Source organism: Schistocerca americana, chromosome 1 (genome assembly GCF_021461395.2).
Source record: "Schistocerca americana isolate TAMUIC-IGC-003095 chromosome 1, iqSchAmer2.1, whole genome shotgun sequence".
Lineage (NCBI taxonomy): Eukaryota > Metazoa > Arthropoda > Insecta > Orthoptera > Acrididae > Schistocerca > Schistocerca americana.
The window spans coordinates 356,329,034-356,338,436 of record NC_060119.1 but is presented as its reverse complement, the minus strand read 5'-3'; the positions used below and the strand labels follow the sequence as shown (position 1 = coordinate 356,338,436).

General features: G+C 43.7%; 1 pseudogene; it reads left to right on the top strand.

Annotated features, from left to right (window-relative positions):
- The first annotated feature begins 8,717 nt into the window (after nucleotides 1-8,717).
- LOC124559709 lies at nucleotides 8,718-8,835 on the top strand (annotated as a pseudogene).
- Nucleotides 8,836-9,403: the final 568 nt, after the last annotated feature.

Sequence of the window (9,403 nt, the reverse complement as noted above, 5' to 3'; positions counted from 1 at the left end):
GGCTCCGTTGGTGGGAAGTCTCGCTGAAGAACTTCTGGCACCTGTTGAAAATTCTTATTTAACCGTCGTAACTGGCCTGTTTGAGCCACTATCAATCGCAAATTTGCTAATATTTCACAATTATCCTTTTTATTTAATGCTATTAAATAATAATGAATAATTAATAATTATCTTAATAACAAAGAGTGATAATGCTAACGATAGTATTTCCGGCACAACTGAGTGATGAAATTTCGGGTTAGCCGTTGAGTAAGTGCGTCGTTTTGAAACAACATTTCGGCATGTCTGACGATGACGATTCCATTAAGTGGTAATTGGTTGTGGTCCACCTTTTTTGTTGTATGATCTTGTAAGAAGAATATTTTTCGTAAATGAACCTGCTTCTTACACAAACTTTTAATCACAATTTTGTACTTGGCTACACGTTCAGAGACCGTGAATAGTTACAATTGAAAGAAAACAACTCTCGGTCACTATTTTTAACGAATTAACCGGGTTTCAACACTGCTAGGAGTGTCTTCTTCAGAATTTAAATCAAAGAATGGTCTATAACATGGTCACAGAATTATGATTAAAACCGTATGACACAGAGTATAAGTACAGAATCGTCGTGAAAGACTGGCAGTACTTATATGTCATTTATAAAACAATAAATATGCCAGAAGGGCATTTGTCACAAAGATATTTAAGATAAAAAATTGTGATGGCGAGCCACTAAGGGCTGCTCGTTACGTACGCGGTTACAGCTTGCAAATGGAAGTCAGTCCATTTACTTGGAACTCGCGCAAAAGCGATCGTGTTCTGAATCCAAGGAGACCGAGCGGAGGAAGGAGAGCGGTCGGCCGTGTCGCGTTTCAGTGACAAGGCCGGCGGGCGACGGGCGACGTGAGCGATCACCGAGCACCTCTTGCGGTTCCGGACCCCCACGTCGTCCGCCTGTGGTCTCCCTCGCGGCAGCAGAAGTACGGCGCTCTGCACCAGCTTCGCGACAGCCCTGTTTTGTTTACAGCGCTGGTCGCCCAGTTTCGAAGCTTACGTGCAGTTCCGACCGGACCGCAAGAATTACACAGCTTCTTATTTACGTACGGGTTGCGGCTCGCTGACGGCAGTGAGTTACGAAACGGTGTCAGAGGTGTAAGGCGATCCTAAGTTTCGAAACACCGAGCAACCAAATAAATACGAGGTGTCGTTGCTACAAAGGGATTTTATATCTATGATTACTGTTAAAATAGGTTTGGTAGAAGAAATAAAAAAAAGATGGCACTGGATACTTGACTTTCCGATAAAGTACGCTGTGAAATTGTGTGGCGATTGACTCACTCTTCGTTATTTTCCTGTTGATTTATACGTACCGGGTTCACTATTTCCCATGGAATATTTCTGGCTACTACTTACTACAGCGCTCTCTCTCTCTTAACGGCGCTGACTATCCACAACGTTACGGCGGTTGGCTGTACACTGAAGAGTTCCGGGTTTAATATTCTTCAGTTTCCTCCTGACACCATTCCTGACTAAGCCTGTTGCTCAACTGGATCTTCTCCGAGAACTCAAAATGGCTTTGAGCATTATGCGACTTCTGAGGTCACCAGTCGCCTAGAACTTAGAACTACTTAAACCTAACTAACCTAAGAACATCACACACATCCATGCCCGAGGCAGGATTCGAACCTGCGACCGTACCGGTCGCTCGGTTCCAGACTGTAGCGCCTACAACCGCACGGCCACTCCAGCCGTCTCCGAGAACTCAGGCAGTGTCATTGAGGCACCACTATTTCTCCTAAAAATAACTCTGGGCGCTGATGATCAGACAAGTACAGTGAGCAGAGTTTGTATTCGAACTCTATGAGAGTTTTACTTTGTACCATCATAACATTATTCTTAACAAAACAAACAAATAACATAGCCAAGTATGGTATTAAGTTATATTCCTTGCAAATAATAGCATCAACTTTATTAACATATGCTACAAACGTTCTTTAAAAATGCGTTTTAAAACATACACGGTCCTATTTTCACGTTACTTTAATATTCGGACACTTTTCAGAGCTAATTACTTCAAGACAGATTTTTTAAAGAAATATATGTTCCAAATTTTGTCGGATATCCATTCTGTTGTATCACTTCTTTTAAATACTGCGGTCTACTGCTAATGACCTTTATTAAATGGTCAGTACACAAACTGTCCCATTCTTATTTTTATCGACGCTTCAAAGTTTCTTTGAAAGATATAGGTGCTTTTCTAATACGTCGATCTAGTTCTCCCCAAAAATTCTCAATGAGATTGAGGTCTAATGACAGAGACTGTGATTGTAAGAATTTCGGGCAATTATAAAACGAGTATTGCTGAACAACGCGAACCTTACATTCCGGGTCATTGTCCCGGCAAAACTTGAACGTGTTTGATATCCCCATTTTTATCACTTTTGCGTAAATTGTTCAGATAGACATTTTTGTCCATAATACTGTCGACGAACGCTAATGCCCTGTCCAAATATGGATATACAACCCCAGACAAGAACAGTGCCACCTCCTTGCTTTGCAGTCGGCCTAACATTCGTGACTTAAGATTCTTCATTCTTCCGCCACACCATCCTTCGTCCATACGACCGAAAAATGTAAAATTTACTTTGGTCGATAAAAATGATGTCGTCCCACTATGTCTCTTCCATCGTAATAAAAGTCCAATCTCTTGTTTCGATTTTGTTCATTGACATACGGTTTCTTCCTAGCGACTCTGCCATTGTAGCCTCTATCTTCCAATGCTTTGCGAGTCGTTTAAGGATGCACCTTCTTTCCAGTCTCGTTTAGCAGCTCACTTGTCGATTTGGGTGCACTGAGTGTAGAATCCTTCTTTATTTTTCGTATTAGGTCTCTCTTGTCACGTGCATCCAACTTTTTTGGTTGGCCCTTTTGAGATATAGAGTCTATACGATCTTCGTCTTTGAATCGTCTGACGATATTTGCCCCAGTACTCTTATTCATGTTGTGCATGGCAGCAGTTTGTCTATAATATTTACCTTCCGCGTTATGAAAAATCACAATTTGTCGCCTACCAAAACCTGTATTACTTTTGCGTGGCGTTATACCGTCTGGACATTGGATTGCGCTAGTAAACAAACACTGCTTTCTGACTCACAGTATGTAACTTGGGTGAATGATCAAAAAAGTGCTATACTGCAACTGTCCAAGTATTTAAGCAACGCGCAAATAGAAAAGAGTTTTATTTAAATCTTCTTAATTAACAACTGTAATAAATTGTCTAAAATATTCATACTATTATTTACTGGACATATACTTAAATATTATACCTGATTATTTTTTATTTTTGTTTTATCAAGAATAAAAATGCGATGCTAGAAAGTAAAAATGTCACAGTGACCGAATATTAATGTTACTGACTGTAGATGTTTACCATAGACCTCAGAACGGTGCTTCTGGCGTTTCAGCACGAATCACGAAACTAAATCACATAACACACACAGGCGAAGGAGCCTGTTACTCCCTCAGATGCATAGAATATTTGCACCGATGAGTCACAATAATATGACCAACGTGCTTAATAGCGTGTTGGCCCACCTTTGTAACGCAACACAGCCGCGATGCTCCTTGGCATGGATTCGACAAGTCGTTGATAGGCGTGAGGCATCAGCCGTCTGCGCACAGGTCACACAATTCACGTAAATTATGAGCCGCTGGTTTTTGGGCGCTGAGCTGGCACCCGGTAGCGTTCCAGACGTGTTCCAGCGTGTTCCAATCAGGCGAATTGGAGGCCAAAACATAAACGTGAGTTCACCATTACGCTCTTTAAACCTCTGTAGTACCTTGTGACACGGACAGCTACCCTGCTGGAAGATGCCGTCACCATCGGGGAAGTCAAGCTTTTGAGAATGAATTAACGTTCACGTAGTCCGTAGCCGTCATGGCACCTTCGATTATTACTACAGGTCCCATGGAAGACCAACTGAATATCCCCCATAGCATCGTACTACCCCAGCCGGCCTGCGTATGTAGCGCAACCGATCGCCTGGTTGTCAGAGTATCTAGACACGACTGTCGACTGGGTGCAGAAGGAAGCGAGATTCATCCGACTAGGCGACGGGATTCCACTGATCCATGGTCCAATCTCGGTGATCCTGTCTCCACTGCAGTCGTAACTGACGATGTCGTTGTATCAGCGTGGGAATAAGTGGCGGTCCTCTGCTGTGCTAGGCACTCCTCATAATGTTTTGTCTCATCAGTGTATGTGTGGGAGAATGAAGGGAGTAAAATGCTGTTTAACGGTTGAGTATGTACAAAATTTAAATCACAACCTAGAATATCCGGTCTTTATTGAGTCACAGTAATACCGTAACTCTTACGAAATGCATGGAAGATAGTGTATAGAGTCGTGCAGCTCCCAGTCTGACCATCCTGAGTTAGACTTTCACAGTTATTAATTGCTCACAGTATACTGATAAATGATATTTTCGCTTTATGCCTTACCTCCGACGTTAGTTTCGTCTCAAAGCATGTGGGTAATATTTTTTTTTCGTCTGGAGCCGAATATTAGTTTCAGAATCTAAATGCAAAGATATCTGGAATCAGAATACGATCGACAAAAACGTATCTCTTTTGTAATTAACTGGATCTTGATATTTGTCTAAATGCTGCAAACAACACGCCTGCTCACCAGATCAGTGGCCTTTTTGCCAACATGTGGCCCATATTCTGCTTACTCACACTCAACAATTACCAACTGTATAATACGCACATCGGTCATAAAGTAAGTTATCCACATGGAGCATGAGCCTAATATCGTGTAAGACAGAATCTACCCTTGATAATGGTCTCAGCTCAGAGAGGAAGAGAGTCCACAAATTTTTTCACGTATGCCGTACCCAGCTGAAGGAACTCATTGACGATTAGGTCCACCAAATTTCGAGAATGATGACTGCTACGTTTCAGCCGCTGTTCCTAATAGTCCCAGGTTTCTTTCTACGGAATTAAGAGCGGATGATTCTGTAGGCCACTCGGGGTGCAGTAGGGTGCCCGAGCGTTCGTCGAACTAGGAATGTATGCGTCCAGTTCTGTCAACACGCTGTTGTTATCTTGGAAGATGAGCGTATCCACAGCTACTACATCATGAATATGTAGAGCAAACGGCAACACTTCGTCAGTAAGAATGTTGAAATAAATATTCTGGTTCAAGATCAAACCCGAATAAGTAGGCCCACGTCCCGGTACGAAAATCACCCGCCGATCTGAACTACGCCCTTCACCCACTGCGGGTTAAATGCCTCATTGGGTAATCTGTTCACTCGATTGAGAAGAGGCCACACTACTCGCTTCCAGTCAGCTGATGTACAGTATCTGTGTTGTTTGCTTACTGAGGAAGTGCAGCTGCACGTGCCGCTGTGGACAATACTTTTTTGCGAAGTACCCGACTCTAAACGTCGATTGTATGGGGTATTCCACAATTCATATTAAACACTTATAGAGGTTTCAGACCGTCAAAGTTGTAGGTACCGACACATCTAAGTGTGTACATACATACGGTGATAACTTGATGATTTTACAAACTTTCGTGGATGATGGAGAAGGATATATGTATGCATTCCGAAACGAACGTGTCAAAAGTTACAAGCGAAAATCATTCTCATATCACTGATAGTGGAATATGTGCATCAGTACTGTTCTCACTTTCAGAGGTGGTAGTATGGACCAAGACAAGAAAAAATGTTCAGTAAACATGGGCTCTAAATTGCATACCTGATGTGCACTTGTTCATCTTCGCTAGTGTGAAATACATACTCTATTGAAGAGGTGCTCGAAGCTCCTCAGGTATGCATTATAGAGCCCATGTTTATTGGACGTTTTTCCTTGCCCTGGTCTATACTACCACCTCTGACAGTTCCATACCCTACAGTCCTAACAACAACAGTATCGGTACATGTATTCCAGTGTCAGAGGTATCAGAATGGTTTTAGCTTATAGCTTTCGACTCATTCGTTTCTGAACCAGAGATCTTACTTCAAACTGATACATTGAAAGTTCGTAACATTATCACGGAATCATCATTTATATACATGCATTTACAGGTGCCGGCGTCCATACCATTGACGCTCTGTAGCGTCGTTGGATGATGTTTACGGACATGGCTTCCCATGTAAAACTGGATCTACTAGGTCCCCTCTAAAACCTCTAGAAGTCTGTAACATGAACTGTGAAACACCCCGTATACATAGAGTTGCCTTTGCAACGTTCGTTCGAAAACCGATTGGCATGGATCTTCCTCCTCTGACAACAGCATTTCTTGTCTGGTTTGAAACCGATTATCAATGACAAGCTGTGACACACATCTCTGTTCCCTATCGGTTACGATCTACATCTACATTCATACTCCGAAAGCCACCTGACGGTGTGTGGCGGAGGATACTTTGAATAACTCTATCGGTTCTCCCTTCTATTCCAGTCTCGTATTGTTCGTGAAAAGAAAGATTGTCGGTATGCCTCTGTGTGGGCTCTAATCTCTCTGATTTTATCCTCATGATCTCTTCGCGAGATATACGTAGGAGGGAGCAATATACTGCTTGACTCCTCGGTGAAGGTATGTTCTCGAAACTTCAACAAAAGCCCGTACCGAGCTACTGAGCGTCTCTCCTGCACAGTGTTCCACTGGAGTTTATCTATCATCTCCGTAACGCTTTAGCGATTACTAAATGATCCTGTAACGAAGCGCGCTGCTCTCCGTTGGATCTTCTCTATCTCTTCTATCAACCCTATCTCGTACGGATCCCACACTGGTGAGCAATATTCAAGCAGTGGACGAACTAGTGTACTTTAACCTACTTCCTTTGTTTTCGGATTGCATTACCTTAGGATTCTTCCAATGAGTCTCAGTCTGGCATCTGCTTTACCGACGATCAACTTTATATGATCATTCCATTTTAAAGCCGGCCGGAGTGGCCGTGCGGTTCTAGGCGATACAGTCTGGAGCCGAGCGACCGCTACGGTCGCAGGTTCGAATCCTGCCTCGGGCATGGATGTGTGTGAAGTCCTTAGGTTGGTTAGGTTTAATTAGTTCTAAGTTCTAGGCGACTGATGACCTCCGAAGTAAAGTCGCATAGTGCTCAGAGCCATTTGAACCATTGAACCATTTTAAATCACTCCTAACGCCTACTCCCAGATAATTTAGGAATTAACTGCTTCCAGTTGCTGATCTGCTATATTGTAGCTAAATGATAAAGGATCTTTCTTTCTATGTATTCGCAGCACATTACACCTGTTGACATTGAGATTCAATTGCCATTCCCTGCACCATGCATCAATTCGTTGCAGATCCTCCTGCATTTCAGTACAATTTTCCATTGTTACAACCTCTCGATATACTACAGCATCATCCGCAAAAAGCCTCAGTGAACTTCCGATGTTATCCACAAGGTCAGTTATGTATATTGTGAATAGCAACGGTCCTACGACACCCCCCTGCGGCACTTTTGAAATCACTCTTACTTCGGAAGACTTCTCTCCATTGAGAATGACATGTTGCGATCTTTTTAGGACCACTGTACGTCCACCACGTCATGTGGCTACGGTTGAGTTAATATTCCTTGCAGACATGTAGTACAGTCCGCGTTGATAGAAATCTTTCAAACTTCATTTATTTCTAAACTTCATTTATGTTATGGTCATGGATCCGTTCGGACAGAATAACTCCTTTCTGCTACTCTGCAACGTGTGCACGTCGACTCATAATGTTTCACTGGTTCTACGTGACTGACTGACACATACACACTACTTCACCTCCACGATCTACAGGGGCTGTACAAAAGTATAGAAACACCAAAGCCGGCCGGTGTGTCCGAGCGGTTCTAGGCGCTTCAGTCTGGAAACGCGCGACCGCTACGGTCGCAGGTTCGAATCCTGCCTCGGGCATGGATGTGTGTGATGTCCTTAGGTTAGTGAGGTTTAAGTAGTTCTAAGTTTTAGAGTACTGATGACCTCAGATGTTAAGTCCCATAGTGCTCAGAGCCATTTTGAACCATTTTTTGAAACACCAAAGACACAACATATTACCATGCCTAATACAGTGTAGGAAAAACAATGGCATTCAAAACAGTTTTTAGTCGTCTCTCAATGGATAACTACATGTCCTGCATGTTTTAAAGGGGCTCTTGTGTCTTTATTCCTGCAAAATAGTGGCAAGTTCAGGTAACGGTGATGGAGTTGGACAGCGTTAACACACCCTTCTCTCCTAAGTAAATCTATAGGGCTTAATAATAACAGAATGACGACTGGTGGCCAGCGGAAATGCGACAATTCATCCTCGTGCTGACAAAACCAATCCTAGATGATGAAAGCTGTGTGGACAGGGGCTTTGTCGTCTTGCAACACAGCATTACCATTGGGTTATAAAAACTGTACCATGGGATGGAACTGATCAGCCAAAATGGCCACATAATCCTTGGCAGAAATGCGACTTTGCAGAGTAACCATGGGCCAACGGAGTACCACGATATGGCTACGCAAATCATCACCGAACTCTCACCAGGTTTCACTCCTGGGACGTGCACTCGGCCAGAAGTAACAAATTGTGTAAAACAGGACTCCTCCGACCAAATGCCTTCCTTCCAATGCTCTATACTCCAGGTTTTATGACTTCACGACCACGTTTTCCTTTTACTAGTATTTGCTTCACTCATGAGTGATTTATTACATTTCGCTCTACTATTCCTTGAGGCAACGGCCTTGCCGCAGTGGATACACCGGTTCCCGTGAGATCACCGAAGATAAGCGCTGTCGGGCGTGGTCGGCACTTGGATGGGTGACCATCCAGGCCGCCATGCGCTGTTGCCATTTTTCGGGGTGATCTCAGCCTCGTGATACCAATTAAGGAGCTACTCGACCGAATAGTAGCGGCGTCGGTCAAGAATACCATCGTAACGGCTGGGAGAGCGGTGTGCTGACCCCACGCCCCTCCTACCCGCATTCTCCGCTGAGGATGACACGGCGGTCGGATGGTCCCGGTAGACCACTCGTGGCCTGACGACGGAGTGCTACTATTCCTTGCGTGTGGAAATCCCATCGTGTCGTTCACGTACTGACAGGGTTCCCGAGCGCGACTTTCAGTTCAGATGTGTCTCTCGCAGCTGCCATCCTCTTATTTTGTCGCATTCCTCTTCAATGACCGCCCGTCACGATCGTGCAACACACACTTTCGCCCGCGTGGTGACTTAGCGGATGGCGTTTTCTCACTTTATCGATATGCAGTATGAATGTTCGATACGGTATCTCTTGAAACACCAAACAAATTATGGCACATACACTATGGGACTTAACATCTGAGGTCATCAGTCCCCTAGACTTAGAACTACTTAAACCTAACTAACCTAAGAACATCACGCACATCCATGCCCGAGACAGG